Genomic DNA, 17,647 nt, shown 5'->3' with positions numbered 1-17,647 from the left:
ATATGTTAAACAAGAGAAGTGTTTGTTTTTCCAGCAATCCGTGTCCTTTTTTGGGATACCTCATATCCACGGAGGTAGCGGAGATGGAGGAGCAACGCGTCAGCGCAGTCAGGTCATGGCCCATCCTCAACTCTGTGAAAGCAGATCAGCGATTCCTGGGGTTTTCCAACTATTTCCGGAGGTTCATCCGGGGCTGCAGCATGGTGGTCGCACCTCTCACCTCCATGCTGAGAGGAGGCCCCCAGCAGCTTCGTTGGACGACGGAGGCAGAGAGGGCGTTTGAGACACTGAAGGCACGCTTCACCACTGCTCCCGTGCTGGCACATCCCGACCACTCACTTCCCTTCATCGTTGAGGTGGATGCCTCCGAAGTACGAGTCGGGGCTGTGCTGTCCCAGCACACCGGAACCCCTCCAAAGCTGCAGCCCTGCGTCTTTTACTCCAAGCAGCTGAGCCCCACCTGGAGGAACTACAACATAGGGGACCCAGGAACTTTTGGTCGGTCAAGAAGGCTCTGAAGGTGGGGAGGTGTGGTGTGGTGTGGACGAACCACCACAACCTGGGAAGTGAAGAGGCTAAACCCGAGACAGGCTCAAAGAACGTAAAGGTGGACACCCTGTCTCACCTCTATGATGCAGAGGAGAGAGAGGGAGAGGAGACCCCCATCATCCCTCCGTCTCGTATCATCACGCCAGTGGTGTGGGACATTGACGCCGACATACGGCAGGCGGAACCCTCACCTGCACAGTGCCCGGAGAACCGCATATACGTGCCCACGGGTGTGTGGGATCGCCTCCTTACCTGGGTGCACACGGTGCCTGTATCGGGTCACTCTGGGATAAGCCGTACCATCTCCTGCCTGACTGAGAAGTACTGGTAGCCCACCTTGGCTAGGGACGTCTGGGATTACATCTCTTCCTGATCCATCTGTGCCCAGTCAAAGACACCCAGACAGCTCCCTTATAGAAAGCTTCTTCCACTGCCAGTCTCACATTGACCCTGGTCTCACCCCTCGGTGGACTTTGTGACTGACCTTCCCCCCTCCCAGGGGAACACCATCATTCTCGTCATTGTGAACCAGTTTTCCAAAGCTTGTCGCCTCCTTCCTCTGCCTGGTCTCCCGTTGGCCATGCAAACCGCAGAGGCTCTTTTTGCTCACGTCCTCCGACGTAAGGCCCTCAGTTCACCTTACGCGTATGGAAAGCGTTCATGGAACGCCTGGGAGTCACGGTCAGTCTCACCTCCGGGTACCGTCCTTAAGCTATTGGGTAGGTGGATATGGTCAATCAGGAAGTGGGCAGGTTCCTGAGGTGTTACTGTCAGGACCGGCCAGGGGAGTGGGAAGATTTTCTACCTTGGGCTGAGTATGCGCATAATTCCCTCCACCACTCTCCCACTAGCCTCACTCCTTTCCAGTGTGTGTTGGGGTATCAGTCGGCTCTGGCACATTGGCCTCCAAGCCAGACCGAGGCCCCTGGGGTTTCGGCGCCCTGACGAGATCTGGAATGCTGGTCACACTCGTCTCCAGTGGCCATGTGCGTCGGCACAAGGAACAGGCGACCGCGACCGCCACCGCAGTGAGGCGCCTGTCTTCTCTCCAAGCAACTGGGTCTGGCTCTACACCCGGAACCTGCCCCTCTGCCTGCCCTGTCGGAAGCTAAGCCCACGGTTTGTGGGGCTGTTTAAAGTCCGGAGGAGGGTTAATGAGGCAACGTACCATTTGCAACTCAGGCCAGTGGTGCCTGGTCCACTTGCTGAGTCTGGACCCAGTGACGCCCTGACATCAAGGGAGGTCTAGCGTAGTCGGTCCGTGAAGTCCTGGATTTGAGGCGCCGGGCGGGGTGTCTCCAGTACCTCATTGGCTGGGAGGGGTATGGCCCAAAGGAGCAGTGCTGGGTTCCTGAGGTGGACATCCTGGATGCTTTGCTGACCAGGGATTTTCACAGTCGCCACCCTGACGTCGGCACCACACCCCTGTGGTTATCCTCGAGGCCAGTGTCGTCCCGCTGCTGGTGCAGTGCATCGGGGGGGTTCTGTCATGGATCCTGCTGCTGTTCATTCCATTCACCAGCTCCAGAGGTCTACGTCACCGGCCTTCTATGCTTCACTGAACTGGATTCATTACCACCAACCCCGGACTGTCTTGTCTCATTGCGCACACCTGGTTCCCATTTCCCCTGATTAGTATGTGTAAAGATGTGTCCTCTATTCCCCATTGTATTTGTTGGTTATTGTTACCATGTCCGTTGGACCTGTGCTATTGTATCGGCTTCCATGCTACGTGTTACTGTACACTTGTTTTCCGGGTCTCGTCCCGTGTAATATTTAGAGGTACACACCTCGCTCTTTTGTTTGGGTGGAGAAAATGAATCGCCCTCTTACATATTCCTGCGCTTGTCTCCTATCATTATACAGCGTGACAGCTTGTAATAATTTGGCATCAGAAAATTATTATTTTGTACACATCAACAGCCAACACAAGAGTAATGAAACTAACCCTTGTATGTAGTAGGCTGTAATTTTCAGGCAAAATTAATGGTACCTTTTAAATCTCACAAACATGGCTCTCACACATCTATCTAAAATACAAATATTCTCTGGGATTACATACTAGAGTATGCTCACCATTGGCGGATGAATCACTAGCAAATAGTCAGGAATAAGAGTTTATTGATGATGCCAATGCTTCTTCTGATTTGTATTGTACAGCTAAAGGCTTAGCAACTATTATTGAGGAAAGATGTTCATCATCTCCACTGAAATTAGAGCATTTGGTCCATGTGCCAAGCTCAGCTATCGATGAGTTTTTAAGGGAGCTCCATCATTTTATTTTTTGCGCACCTTTCCCTTTATTTAGTGACTTTAATTATTGGCAGTTTTCTTCAGCATAACCTCCAAGTGGTAGATCGACCATTCAAAAACTTCTTTGAGATCGGTGTCCCTTCCACGGGACGGTTGAGCTAACGTAGGCTAACGTGATTAGCATGAGGTTGTAAGTAACAAGAACATTTCCCAGGACATAGACATATCTGATATTGGCAGAAAGCTTAAATTCTTGTTAATCTACCTTCACTGCCAATTTACAGTAGCTATTACAGTGAAAGAATATCATGCTATTGTTTGAGGAGAGTGTACCCTTTTGAACATGAAAACGTATTAATAAACAAATAAGGCACATTTGGGCAGTCTTGATAAAACATTTTGAACAGAAATACAATGGTTCATTGGATCAGTCTAAAACGTTGCTTATACACTACTGCCTTCTAGTGGCTAAAACATGGGTTCGAAAAATCCAACATGGGTTGGAAAAATACATTATGGCCTTTCTCTTGCATTACAAAGATGATGGTTAAAAAATACAAAAGAATGGTTGTTTTTTTCTTTGTATTATCTTTTACTATTGTGTTATATTTTACTACATTCCTTTCACATTTCCACAAACTTCAGTGTTTCTTTTCAAATGGTACCAAGAATTCGCATATCCTTGCTTCAGGGCCTGAGCTGCAGGCAGTTAGATTTGTGTATGTAATTTTAGACGGAAATTGAAAAAAGGGGCGGATCATTAAAAAAATACAAAAAATACAAAATAAAAAAAGAGCACAAAATGATTATATGGAGCAATCACTCATTACGTTACTGCTTACAAAGAAACTGAAGTTAAGAAATTGCTGTTGCAGTTTGTTCTGGTATTCCTGTGCAAAACTCTATTGAAAAACGTGGTCGTCTTAGCACTGCTTATCAGCGTAAGCATTATTACAAGGAGCACTTCAGTGTTGTGGAGCCAATTGAATACATGCTAAACGCTAAAAAGAGATACACTTTCCAGTATGTCCCAATACTGAAGTAATTACAGAAACTTTTAAGTAGAAGGGACATTGTTGATAAAGTAGTTGAGCATTATTGGGGACAGCAGGACATTAATATTGGACCATCATATCAATACAAGTCCTACAAAGATGGTTCACATTATAAGGAGAAGTGTTTTCTCTCTGGAGAAGAGCTAAGGATACTCTTAGATCTTTATATGGATGACTTCGAAATGTGTAATTCCCTTGGCACTACAAAGAAGAAACACAAGCTATGTGCTGTTTATTGGGTGTTGGCTAACTTGCCTCATTCCTCTTTATCATCCATTTATTTAGCAGTTCTGTGCAAGAGCAATGATGTTAAAACCTATGGTTATGGTAAGGTTTTAGAACCTCTTCTAAGAGATCCACGGACTCTGGAGGAGGTGTATATGTCAAAGGTACAGTATAGAGTGTAGTGGTTGACAATCTGGGAGCTCACAGCATATCTGCTTTCATTGAGAGTTTCTCAGGGGAGTACTATTGCATGTTTTGCACAGGAAAGAGTTGTGATATTCAATTACGTGAAGTTGCATCTGGTGCTTTCAGCTTGTGAACAAAAAAACAAAAGACACTTGAACAAAACATTTTGGGGTGAAGAAAGATTGTGTTTTCACAAGCAACTAAACTCATTTTCACGGCATCTTTGGCTATACTCCAGATCTTGTTCACAATATTTTGGGGGGTATTGTCCCAAACAAGCTGTCTCACTGCTTAGCATTACTTGTATCAAGACAACTTTTTACATTGGATTACCTGAATACAGTTATTCTGAAGTGGTCAGACAAGACAAACAGACCTCATGTGTTACCACACACACACATTTTCCCCTGTGCATAGTGATGACTCTATTTCTTATCTAGAAAGCAAAGTAATTGAGCACAGGCATAGATACAAAGAGTTGTTCCCTGGCGTTAGGCTTCTGTAACCGGAGGTTGCTGGTACGAATCACAGAGCTGACAAGGTCAAAATCTGTCATTCTTTCCCTGAGAAAGGCACTTAACCCACTGTTCCAGGGGTGCTGAATACGTGGATGTCAATTAAGGCAGCCCCCCGCATCTCTCATTCAGAAGGGTTGGGTTAAATGCGGAAGACACATTTCAGCTGAATACATTCAGTTGGACAACTCACTATGTCTCCCCCTTTCTACCGAAGCATCATTATCTGGAACATTACCCCCAGTTGATTTGTTGTTTTGATCTGCTTGTAAGGCTATGCTGCCCTACCAAGCAAAAAGTCACTAACTGCTCATAGCGTGGAACTGAGAATGTTTTCCTTTTCATTTTTTTCATCACCTTGGTTAAACAACAACTTCATGCAGATACTGCTAACATGACCCCCCATTTTCTCCAAAACACAATACAATATAGGCAGGATACTTGTCCACATGATTAAGCATGTATTTAATGTAGCAAAAATGATATTAAGTCATTTTCGACCAAATGAGCAGTTACTGTCTTTTTGCTTGGTAGGGCAGATTGGACAATGTGGTTTGAGGCCAAACACAACTTGCTTTAAAAAAGCAGTGCTTCAAAGTGCTTCAAAAAGGTGCCTCTTTCATTAGCCTCCACACATCAGATGATTGCTTACCAGTTGAGCTCTCCATATACTAGCAAGTCTGAACTTGAGGTCTCAACTGTCTCCACTCTCCCAGTGAATTTACTCAAAAATGAAATGGCAGAATCCATTCGACAGAAGTACCTTGACACACCTGAGGGTTGTCTTTCCCAGTGTGTGACAAGTCATTTGCATTTTTCATGAGTGTCTTTTTTGTTGTCAAGGAACTGTGTGGTTGGTACAGAGAACATTATAGAGCCTTTGAACTTAGTCCTGCTCCCACAAGAGATGTGTCTCTAGTGGCACTAAGTGAACTGGCAGACAGTTATCCACTGGTTGACTCCATCATTGGATCAGTCCGCATGGTGACTTTGTAATGGCATATCCAACAAGAGGTTAAGTATGTTTAACACATACTGGCACATACTGGTTGAATATCAATTAATATGCATGCCTGCCTAATCAGTAGAAAATAGATATGAAAACTGTATTTCTTACAACTTTCAAATATAATTAACATTTAAGGGACCATGAAGAATAATCCTTGACTATTGTTCTTGTCTGTTTTCTTTGCAGACTAAGAAGCAAGATGATGCCAACTCCTACAATCATAAAGATCATCCTGATTGATGGCCGCTGCCAGAGACTGACCTTTCCTTGTGGACTACCTGAATCTGTGACTGACCTTTTGAACGATGTAAAGAAGCAGTGTGGACTTCACGGCAACTTCAGTCTTCAGTTCATGGACCCTATTTTTGGAAATGAGTTATTTAACCTGACCTCAATGGCCGAAGTAGAGGACAAAGGTACTCTTAAAGTTATTGACATGTCAGAGAGCTAAAACTTCAGCAGGCCAATTCAGCGCACCTTGAAAGTGGCACTCTACTTGTTCCAGAGCCTAAGTTGAAGTCAGACATAATTGACGGCTTATTGCAAGAGATTGTCCAGTTTAACGTTTATACCACTGATGGAGAGATAGAATAGGTTGCCCACAGTCAAGAAGCATCCATGTTGTGCCTGAGAAGTGTCACTTCACTGGATGTGGCGGATGGAAAAGCAGTTAGAAATACAAACTGTCAAACTACCTCACTCGCCTGAGAAGACTGGGATGTCCAGAGGTGATGATAAACTCCTTGAGGCACAAACCTGCAGGGAAGTCATGTACAGCCTATATTGTTAAAAAGACAAAGAGAGCAGAAGTGAACTTTAACCCCACATATCCCTCAGGAGAAACAGAAGAGAGCCTCGAGGACATGTGGAAAGATCTACTGTCCGATGTGAAGAAAAGGAACAACAGAGAGACAGTGAAGTTCAAAATGGAGAAGACATTTGCATACAGGAGACGTGAAGTTGTCCGTGGTAGAGGACTTCATGGCAAGATGGCCTGCGCTCTCTGAAGTCATTGAGGTAAATTAGCCATACTTGTCTTATTGTTGGTATATTGGTATGTTTTCTGGGATTTGTTGGTGAAGGTAGATTATTATTTTCCCTCAGCTTGCCACATTATTGAGCCTTATTCCAAGTTCTCACCATTTGTGCTGACTGCCTAGTTATTTCTCTCTCTATAGAGAACCCTCTAGTTTGCTGCTTGCGTGATCATCTCCAGTCTATTTTCCTCTCTATAGTTAAAAGAACAACGCATTTGTTTAATTGCTATTTTCATCTCAAATCTGAGTTTAAGAGAATCACCACAACCTCACTCCCGTCCAAATGTCTTTCTCAACTTGATATACACTTAGATAACCTGCGGAAGTTGTTCCAAAGAAGAGGAGGACATCTGGGCAGAAGACTCATATCAATCATGGCACCTATGGCTGATGTAAGAATTCCTTATGCTTCTAAAGACACATTCATATGTGGTTCTACAACAAAAGGTGACTTCAAAATGAGACATAAATTAAAAAATCCTTCTTCTCTTTTCTTAGAATGAAAGTGCATCAAAAAGGGAGTGTGAGTGTATATGGCTGAAGACACAGAAAACCTTGTTCAGGAATATATGGCATATTAATAGATCGAAGTGTTTCCTCCTTCCCTCCTTTTTCTTTATCTTCCTCTCCTGTTCTGTGCCACCTTCAGATGACCTTAGATATCTCTGTTTTTTCTATATATTTTTTTTGGTTAGGTCAAATGGGTGTGACTTGGTTAGAACCACTTTTAATTTGAGCCTGGGTACTCTAGTTTTTGTATGTCTAGGGTTTTTGTATGTCTATGTCTATGTTGGCCTGATATGGTTCCCAATCAGAGACAGCTGTTTATCGTTGTCTCTGATTGGGGATCATATTTAGGTAGCCATTTTCCTCATTTGTGTTGTGGGATCTTGACTATGTTTAGTTGCCTGTCTGCACTAATTTGTATAGCTTCACGATTCGTTTGTCATTTTTGTTAAGCGTTTCAATCATTAAAAGAGAATGTACGTGTGAATGTACGTGTGGTCTCACTCATACCACGATCGTGACATTCACACTCTATGTTTGACTTATGTTGAACTTGTTAGATTGTTCACAAAAACTCAAAACAGAATGAGCATGTCCAAAGATGGAGCTAAAAATGCATTAGAGAAAGTGCTCAATCATTGTTAGGACAACGCTTCTTATTTTTTAAAATCAGATATATATCCTACAGCACTGTGATTTAGACCTGTGCAATTTTTTGAACACTGAATGTCAGTGAATGGACATTTGTCGTTCCAAAGCGCTGAACCGTTACAAAAAATACAGTATTATTTTTTTGAACCCTTTTGCCTTCTTTGTCACTGATGCAAATGGTCTCTTGCTCCTTGGTTCTACATCTTTAGCATGTACTTTATATTTCCCTATTCATTAGTGTCAATACAAACACTGAGGTAGAAAGTGGCAGCATTTCATCTTGTGCTTACATGAATAATTATTTAGAACCTGGTCTATAATATAAATTATGGATGAAGTTCTATATAATTATTAGTCAATCAATAAAAGAATGTTAATTATTAAGTACTGATCAGGTTTAGGGAACATGATCAAATCCATTTGAAGCTACACATTTAATTCAGATAAAATTAGCTTTACCAAATCATGTTCAATTGATTCTATTCCATTACAATGCATTTACTTGAACAAATTATATTTGCTTGACAAAAATAATAGAAGTAAACATTCATTTGGAACCAATGTACATATTTGAATTAATTAAATTCAAAGCACCATCTTTTTCAGTGCATTGCAAATGTAGACATAGAGGACAAAAGTTAAATACTCTGCAAAAGTTAAATCAGAGTTAGAAATTAAAATGAAAGAACATTTCTTAAAATAACAATCTTAGAAAAAGCCCATAAAAAAACTTTACAAGGTAAAGAAGAAAAAAAAGTGTCTGCACTTAATCAGGAATATGATCTTTTACTTTTGAAGAGAGCCAACAACTACAGGTTAAACTGAAATAAAGCATACTACTTAATGGCAAATAAACGGGTAAACATCTTGCAGCATCACAAAGTGAATATACACCAACCCACTTGTAATTTTAATTGATAAAGACACTTAACTGTGTTAATTAGAAACAACAAAATGATTATTGTCCATTTTAAAAGCTTCTATATAAATCAGAGTTAAACAACAGTTGGACTGATCCTACAGCGTTCTTACACTCCACAACCGTGAAGCGATTATCAGCAGACAAAAAATAATCAGTAAAAACAGAGATTACGGCAAAATAAATATTAGATACGGTTAAAACATTAGTGTGGAGAAAAGCACCAGGAATGGATGGCTTTCCTATAGAATTCTATTTAACTTTTTGGGACAAGGTAGTGCCCCTATTTACACAATGGCAACACACATGCCACTCAATTCAGTGCTTCCTAGTTCCATGTATCACACTGTTATTTTAGTTATATTAAAACCAGGAAAAAGTGTGTAGTTCCCTGATCATTACAGACCTGTAAGTTTAGTAAATTGTAACAATAAAATATTAACAAATCTCATAAGGAACAGAATGTCAAAAGTCTTACCAGACTTGAAACATATTAATCGAACAAGGTTTATGACACTTACAAGCAAATACAAGTACATGTTTCAGTTGAATACAATATGCTAAAAAACAAGATATAGATTTATCAACGAAGGCTGTTGATTCCGAAAAGGCTTTGGACCGTTTATTCAAAACTCTGGAAGCTTTCAACTTTCCAGCTGAACTAATACATGTAAAAAAATATATATAATGTACAGTGTTATTAAGCAGTAAGGCCAGAGGGGGTGTGGTATATGGCCAATATACCACGGCTGAGGGGTGTTTTTTGGAAGACGAATTCCCTGGACACAGCCCTTAGCCGTGGTACACAAAGCCATATATCACAAACCCCTGAGGTGCCTTATTGCTATTATAAACTGGCTACCTAATTAGAGCAGTAAAAATACATGTTTTGTCATACCCATGATATGGTCTGATATACCACAGCTGTCAGCCAATCAGCATTCAGGGCTCGAACCACCCAGTTTATAATTTGTATTTATAAGTACATTTTGCAATGCATTAATCCATCAGAAGTTGTCTAAGAGCTAGATTCAATCCGTATAGCAGACGTTCTGCGTTATAGCTCGATCAAAATGGAAAGATTTTATTTGATTTTGATCCCTATTACCAGACACCTATGGTGACAGTTGCTAGTTGAGTAGCAATTTTTACACCTTTGTGTAATGTTAACCTTATAAACCTTCAAGCTTTTTAAGTGAACATACGTTTTTATGTGTAACTAGGCCCTGTAGAAACAATTTGTGTTCTATAGATAGGAGGTGTGAGTCCTCAAGGGGTTATAAATATATATATAAACATAGAGATACAGTGCCTTGCGAAAGTATTCAGCCCCCTTGAACTTTGCGACCTTTTGCCACATTTCAGGCTTCAAACATAAAGATATAAAACTGCATTTCTTTGTGAAGAATCAACAACAAGTGGGACACAATTATGAAGTGGAATGACATTTATTGGATATTTCAAACTTTTTTAACAAATCAAAAACTGAAAAATTGGGCGTGCAAAATTATTGTTGTGGATGATCTTGTTCCTGTAGTGTTTGTTAACACCCTGGTAGGTTGATTAATAACCTGAAACCAATTATAAGTTTACAGTGAGAAGCTTCCTCTTGAGCGGACTCCATGATGAAAACGAGTCAATATTCAGGTCCCCAAGAAAGTCGACCTCTCTGTTTACATCACATACACTATTAAGCATTTCACACATAGTATTTAGATAATAACTGTAAGCACTTGGCAGCCTAATTATTATTCAGAATAGCACTTTTATTACTCACTCATTGCCTAACAGCTGGCCAAGAACACAGTGATAAACAGCATTCAGAACATTCTGCTGAAGGGAGGCATCAATGCTTAAGACCTTGAAGATCTTTCATGTCACTCAATTCAACTCTCACTCCATTTCACTTCCAATGTTTAAACTTGAAATCATTTTAACCTGGTGTTTATAGTATTTCACCACAAAAAACGAAGGCATTTTATTTGTCAGATATTTTAAGGCATTTTATCTGTCAACCATGTTTCCTTGGGGGAATAAAAATAAAATAAAGGTTTGAATTGTGAAATGTGACTTTACAAACTACAAACCATTCTTGGACGTGAAATGTGACTTTACAAACTACAAACCATTCTTGGACGTGAAATGTGACTTTACAAACTACAAACCATTCTTGGACGTGAAATGTGACTTTACAAACTACAAACCATTCTTGGACGTGAAATGTGACTTTACAAACTACAAACCATTCTTGGACGTGAAATGTGACTTTACAAACTACAAACCATTCTTGGACGTGAAATGTGACTACAAACTACAAACCATTCTTGGACGTGAAATGTGACTTTACAAACTACAAACCATTCTTGGACGTGAAATGTGACTTTACAAACTACAAACCATTCTTGGACGTGAAATGTGACTTTACAAACTACAAACCTTTCTTGGGCGTGAAATGTGACTTTACAAACTACAAACCATTATTGGACGTGAAATGTGACTTTACAAACTACAAACCATTCTTGGACGTGAAATGTGACTTTACAAACTACAAACCATTCTTGGACGTGAAATGTGACTTTACAAACTACAAACCATTCTTGGACGTGAAATGTGACTTTACAAACTACAAACCATTCTTGGACGTGAAATGTGACTTTACAAACTACAAACCATTCTTGGACGTGAAATGTGACTTTACAAACTACAAACCATTCTTGGACGTGAAATGTGACTTTACAAACTACAAACCATTCTTGGACGTGAAATGCCGTGAAACAGCTTTTAAAAGTTGAACCTACCCTTGTTTCCTACAGTCACTCCTGCAGTTCTAAGCTACTGCCAAATAGATATCCGATCAAATCATTTACATTTACAGACAATAGGGCCAACATTTGTATTTCTTTAAGAGTCTAAGACAATGGGTGGGGGGTTTAAACTGACATATGGAATTGTTTTAAGATGGTCATACTATGGATCATTTAGCTATTTGTTTTAGAATTGTAGGACCCCTTTAGGTATCCCCACATGTTGCCAAACAATGAGTTGATAAAATATTGATTTTGGAAAACACATTTACCATAAAAACACATGTACCAGGAACTGCCATTACTTCCTCAATCCTTTCCTGATGAGCAAATGATGTCACACATGTTTTCTTCTAAAGACAGGTGTAGAGGAGGCAGACATAAACAGTCATACACTGTTATAATGATCATAGGTCCACAAGTGACTTGGTTGCAAAACTGGTTGAATGATGGTTAACTGACAGATGGCAGCAATTTTCTGATATCTCTAACATTTAATGTGAATGTTTCACTACTCTAAAACAGACCTGTGTGTGGAGATATATCTCTCTCCTTTCTGGCAAGAGAAACAGATTCTGACGATTAGAACAGTTTCTCATAACCTGCCTGCCTAATGAATAGAACAGAATGGGGATATATCTGTCTGTCACTGAACTTAATCATCATAATAACAGGAAAGTCCAACTCCAGAGCCAGAAAGTATCACCTAAGTTCATGTTCTCACCGCAGTGTCGAGCCTGTTTGACTACTTGATGGAGCAGAAAAATGCTTGGCATTGCTTTTAGGGGGAATATTTAGATTGTGCCAAATAATTTTGTCATTGGCAAAAAGTTCAACAACTGCCCCAATAGATGCTGCATATTAGTCCAAATCTAGAAGGGGTACTATACATGCATTATTTATCTCTAGTAAATATTAAAGTGTGGTGAGACACACTTAGAAACATTGCCTTACATATATTGATTTAAAAAACAGAACACTCCACACACACACACACACACACACACACACACACACACACACACACACACACACACACACACACACACACACACACACACACACACACACACACACACACACACACACACACACGTTCTCACTGCAGTGTCGAGCCTGTTTGACTACTTTATGAAGCAGAAAAATGATTGGCATTGCTTTTAGGGGGAATATTTTGATCAGCCCCCCAAAAACAATACTTTTGTCATTGACACAAAGTTCAACAAAGGCCGCAATAGATGCTGCATATTAGTCCAAATCTAGGAGGGGTATTAGACATAAATTATTGATCTCTATTAAATATTAAAGTGTGGTGAGACACACTTACAAACCTTGCCTTAAAAATAATGATTTAAAACACAGAACACACACACACACACATACAGCATTCCACTATATAGGCAAATAATATCAATAACAGTGTTCTGAAGTGTATCCAGTCTAGACCATCAGGCTTCTCTGGCCACTGTGCAGACTAAGAGAGCAGTAGACTGATTCACAACATGTTAACAGATTGCAAAGGAATACCTTACCCATACAAGAACAATACACAACAGAGGGAAATGAAAAGAGAGAAATGAAAAGAGAATAATGAAAGAGACAAATTAAAGTATTTCAAAAGCACCACATCTTTCCTTCAAAGAAAATCGTTTTTAGCCCTGATGGTGATACACTATCAAAATGATGAAACAAAGAGAGACAAAATATACATTATTTTATATCTTTCCTTCTTTTTTTATTGATCAATTTCTTGGCCTGACATCCCTGAATAAACGCCACTGATATGATTGTAAAAAATATATACACTAATCAAAATACCAGTTACATAAATATACCAAAATCCAGATGATTTCAAAATTCCCATTTGTTTAGGTCAAGGTAGCTATATTCGTCTATAGACTTCTATAGTCTTTCATCCTATAATCGTCTGTTCCATGCACTTGAACTTGATTGAACTGACTGTAAAATGTGTGCATATATTTCTCTTTTATACAGGGGTGTGAGGATTTGTCAGGACTCTGAGAATGGTTTTGAACATCCAGTTTGGTCTGAAGACATTGAGTTAATTACTTCCCTTGGTGTTGGCTGCTTTTTCAGCCCTTCAATGCTTCTTCCTAATGGCTTACTTGTTCTGTTTGAGAACCGGACGTGGAGGAAGGAAGAGGAAATAAAAGTGATTCCAGACCCATCCTTTCTCTCCATCCTCCTCTCTTCTATATCAGCTGCTCCAGAGACCATAAAATACCTTCTGCTCGTGATAAAAAACACAATTCTTAATTTTCTTGTTCAATTAGGCTCCAAAAACTTTATTGTACCACTTCAAAAGACGTTTTTGTTCTTTGATTCTAATTTACATGGTTGAGAAGTGCAAGAGGAGCACGTACATGTACTCAGCGACGCCCCTTCCCTCTGTTGACGCAAATCACACGTCACTAAAATGCAAGTTCATTGCCTTACATACAAGTATAGCCTTATACCAACACATGTAAAGTAAGATCTAATGTCAACAATGCAAGCATCATGAAACATATCATTGTTTAATTGTGGAGAAGGACAATACATATTTGATATATAGTTATATAGTGAGTGATGGATGTACTGAATAGCTAAACAATTATATTGTCAATAATTAATAACCAATAATGATCAACACTGAAGATATGGGAAACAGGGGTATTGTCTGTACTATAGTGTTGCTATTGTTTTAGTATGATTCCATAAAACACTGTTATTTATCCTGGGCCTTGTACATTACATCTTCTAACTATAACCTATTCCACAATGCACCATGATAATGCAAGTTTAGAACGTAATCCAGGCATCATCAAGATGTCTCTTGCTGGACACATAGTAAATCATGATAATGCTTTATAGGTTATACCAATTAATTACTGTGTTAAATCTAAAATGTATTCTCAGGCAGGATTAAGTATTGACTAATACAAAGCCTGTTTACTGCAGGTAATTACTATGATCATTCATCAACATCAAGGCGGTGGCCCGTTCCTGTAGGTTCATGCTCTACAACATCTGCAGAGTACGACCCTGCCTCACACAGGAAGCGGCGCAGGTCCTAATCCAGGCACTTGTCATCTGAGTAATTTAAGGAATGGGGTAATATCGTCTGGATTACTGCAACTCGCTGTTGGCTGGGCTCCCTGCCTGTGCCATTAAACCCTACAACTCATAGAAATGGGGGTAATATCGCCGCAATATCCGTCTTTAAGGAATGGGGTAATATCAGGTGTTCAGTACCTTCCCAAGTTCTCTCACGTCACCCCGCTCCTCCGCTCTCTCCACTGGCTTCCAGTTGAAGCTATCCGCTTTACAAGACCATGGTGCTTGCCTAAGCTGTGAGGGGAACGGCACCTCAGTACCTCCAGGCTCTGATCAGGCCCTAACCCAAACAAGGGCACTGCGTTCATCCACCTCTGGCCTAATTCCCTACCACTGAGGAAGTACAGTTCCCGCTCAGCCCAGTCAAAACTGTTTTAAGCTGCTCTGGCTCCCCAATGGTGGAACACACTCCCTCACGACGCCAGGACAGCGGAGTCAATCACCACCTTCCGGAGACACCTGAAACCCCACCTCTTTTAAGGGAATGGGGTAAGGAATATCTAGGATAGGATAAAGTAATCCTTCTCACCCCCTCCTCCCCCTTAAAAGATTTAGATGCACTATTGTAAAGTGGCTGTTCCACTGGATGTCATAAGGTGAATGCACCAATTTGTAAGTCGCTCTGGATAAGAGCGTCTGCTAAATGACTTAAATGTAAATGTAATTCAATTATAATCTCATTAAGATCAATGTGTCTCTGTTGAATTCACAGAATGAATCTCCATACTATGAGTTTATTTATCAGGCTGTTTTCCTGAAGCATCTCTTTACTCTACATCTATAAGGGAATCATAATACATCTTAAAATGGTAATTTAAGGGAATATTGTAACTTAATATTTTAACTTAATATCAGTATGTAAGGATTTAAGTAATTTAAGGGAATGGGGTAATATCAGTAATTTAAGGGAATGGGGTAATATCAGTAATTTAAGGGAATGGGGGTAATCAGTAATTTAAGGGAATGGGGTAATATCAGTAATTTAAGGGAATGGGGTAATATCAGTAATTTATCAGTAATTTAAGGAATGGGGTAATATCAGTAATTTAAGGGAATGGGGTAATATCAGTAATTTAAGGGAATGGGGTAATATCAGTAATTTAAGGGAATGGGGTAATATCAGTCAGTAATTTAAGGGAATGGGGTAATATCAGTAATTTAAGGGAATGGGGTAATATCAGTAATTTAAGGGAATGGGGTAATATCAGTAATTTAAGGGAATGGGGTAATATCAGTAATTTAAGGGAATGGGGTAATATCAGTAATTTAAGGGAATGGGGTAATATCAGTAATTTAAGGGAATGGGGTAATATCAGTAATTTAAGGGAATGGGGTAATATCAGTAATTTAAGGGAATGGGGTAATATCAGTAATTTAAGGGAATGGGGTAATATCAGTAATTTAAGGGAATGGGGTAATATCAGTAATTTAAGGGAATGGGGTAATATCAGTAATTTAAGGGAATGGGGTAATATCAGTAATTTAAGGAATGAATATCAGGGGTAATATCAGTAATTTAAGGGAATGGGGTAATATCAGTAATTTAAGGGAATGGGGTAATATCAGTAATTTAAGGGAATGGGGTAATATCAGTAATTTAAGGGAATGGGGTAATATCAGTAATTTAAGGGAATGGGGTAATATCAGTAATTTAAGGGAATGGGGGTAATATCAGTAATTTAAGGGAATGGGGGTAATATCAGTAATTTAAGGGAATGGGGGTAATATCAGTAATTTAAGGGAATGGGGTAATATCAGTAATTTAAGGGAATGGGGTAATATCAGTAATTTAAGGGAATGGGGGTAATATCAGTAATTTAAGGGAATGGGGTAATATCAGTAATTTAAGGGAATGGGGTAATATCAGTAATTTAAGGGAATGGGGTAATATCAGTAATTTAAGGGGGGTAATATCAGGGGTAATATCAGTAATTTAAGGGAATGGGGTAATATCAGTAATTTAAGGGATCAGTAATTTAAGGGAATGGGGTAATATCAGTAATTTAAGGGAATGGGGGGGTAATAATATCAGTAATTTAAGGGAATGGGGTAATATCAGTAATTTAAATGGGGTAATATCAGTAATTTAAGGGGTAATATCAGTAATTTAAGGGAATGGGGTAATATCAGTAATTTAAGGGAATGGGGTAATATCAGTAATTTAAGGGAATGGGGTAATATCAGTAATTTAAGGGAATGGGGTAATATCAGTAATTTAAGGGAATGGGGTAATATCAGTAATTAATAAGGGAAGGGGGTAATAAGGGAATTGGGTAATATCAGTAATTTAAGGGAATGGGGGTAATATCAGTAATTTAAGGGAATGGGGTAATATCAGTAATTTAAGGGAATGGGGTAATATCAGTAATTTAAGGGAATGGGGTAATATCAGTAATTTAAGGGAATGGGGGAATATCAGTAATTTAAGGGAATGGGGTAATATCAGTAATTTAAGGGAATGGGGTAATATCAGTAATTTAAGGGAATGGGGTAATATCAGTAATTTAAGGGAATGGGGTAATATCAGTAATTTAAGGGAATGGGGTAATATCAGTAATTTAAGGGAATGGGGTAATATCAGTAATTTAAGGGAATGGGGTAATATCAGTAATTTAAGGGAATGGGGTAATATCAGTAATTTAAGGGAATGGGGTAATATCAGTAATTTAAGGGAATATCAGGGGTAATATCAGTAATTTAAGGGAATGGGGTAATATCAGTAATTTAAATGGGGGGTAATATCAGTCATTTAAGGGAAAGGGGTAATATCAGTAATTTAAGGGAATGGGGTAATATCAGTAATTTAAGGGAAAGGGGTAA

At 39.6% G+C, this 17,647-nt stretch overlaps 1 long non-coding RNA gene across 1 annotated transcript in view; it reads left to right on the top strand.

Annotated features, from left to right (window-relative positions):
- The window catches only part of LOC127926675 (uncharacterized), a 55,178-nt gene that overhangs the window by 13,549 nt on the left and 23,982 nt on the right, over positions 1-17,647 (top strand). The window lies entirely within an intron of this gene.

This window comes from Oncorhynchus keta, unplaced genomic scaffold (assembly GCF_023373465.1).
Source record: "Oncorhynchus keta strain PuntledgeMale-10-30-2019 unplaced genomic scaffold, Oket_V2 Un_contig_8045_pilon_pilon, whole genome shotgun sequence".
NCBI classification, from domain to species: Eukaryota; Metazoa; Chordata; class Actinopteri; order Salmoniformes; family Salmonidae; genus Oncorhynchus; species Oncorhynchus keta.
Note: the sequence above shows the minus strand (reverse complement) of the source record. Positions and strands in the feature narration are given on the sequence as shown.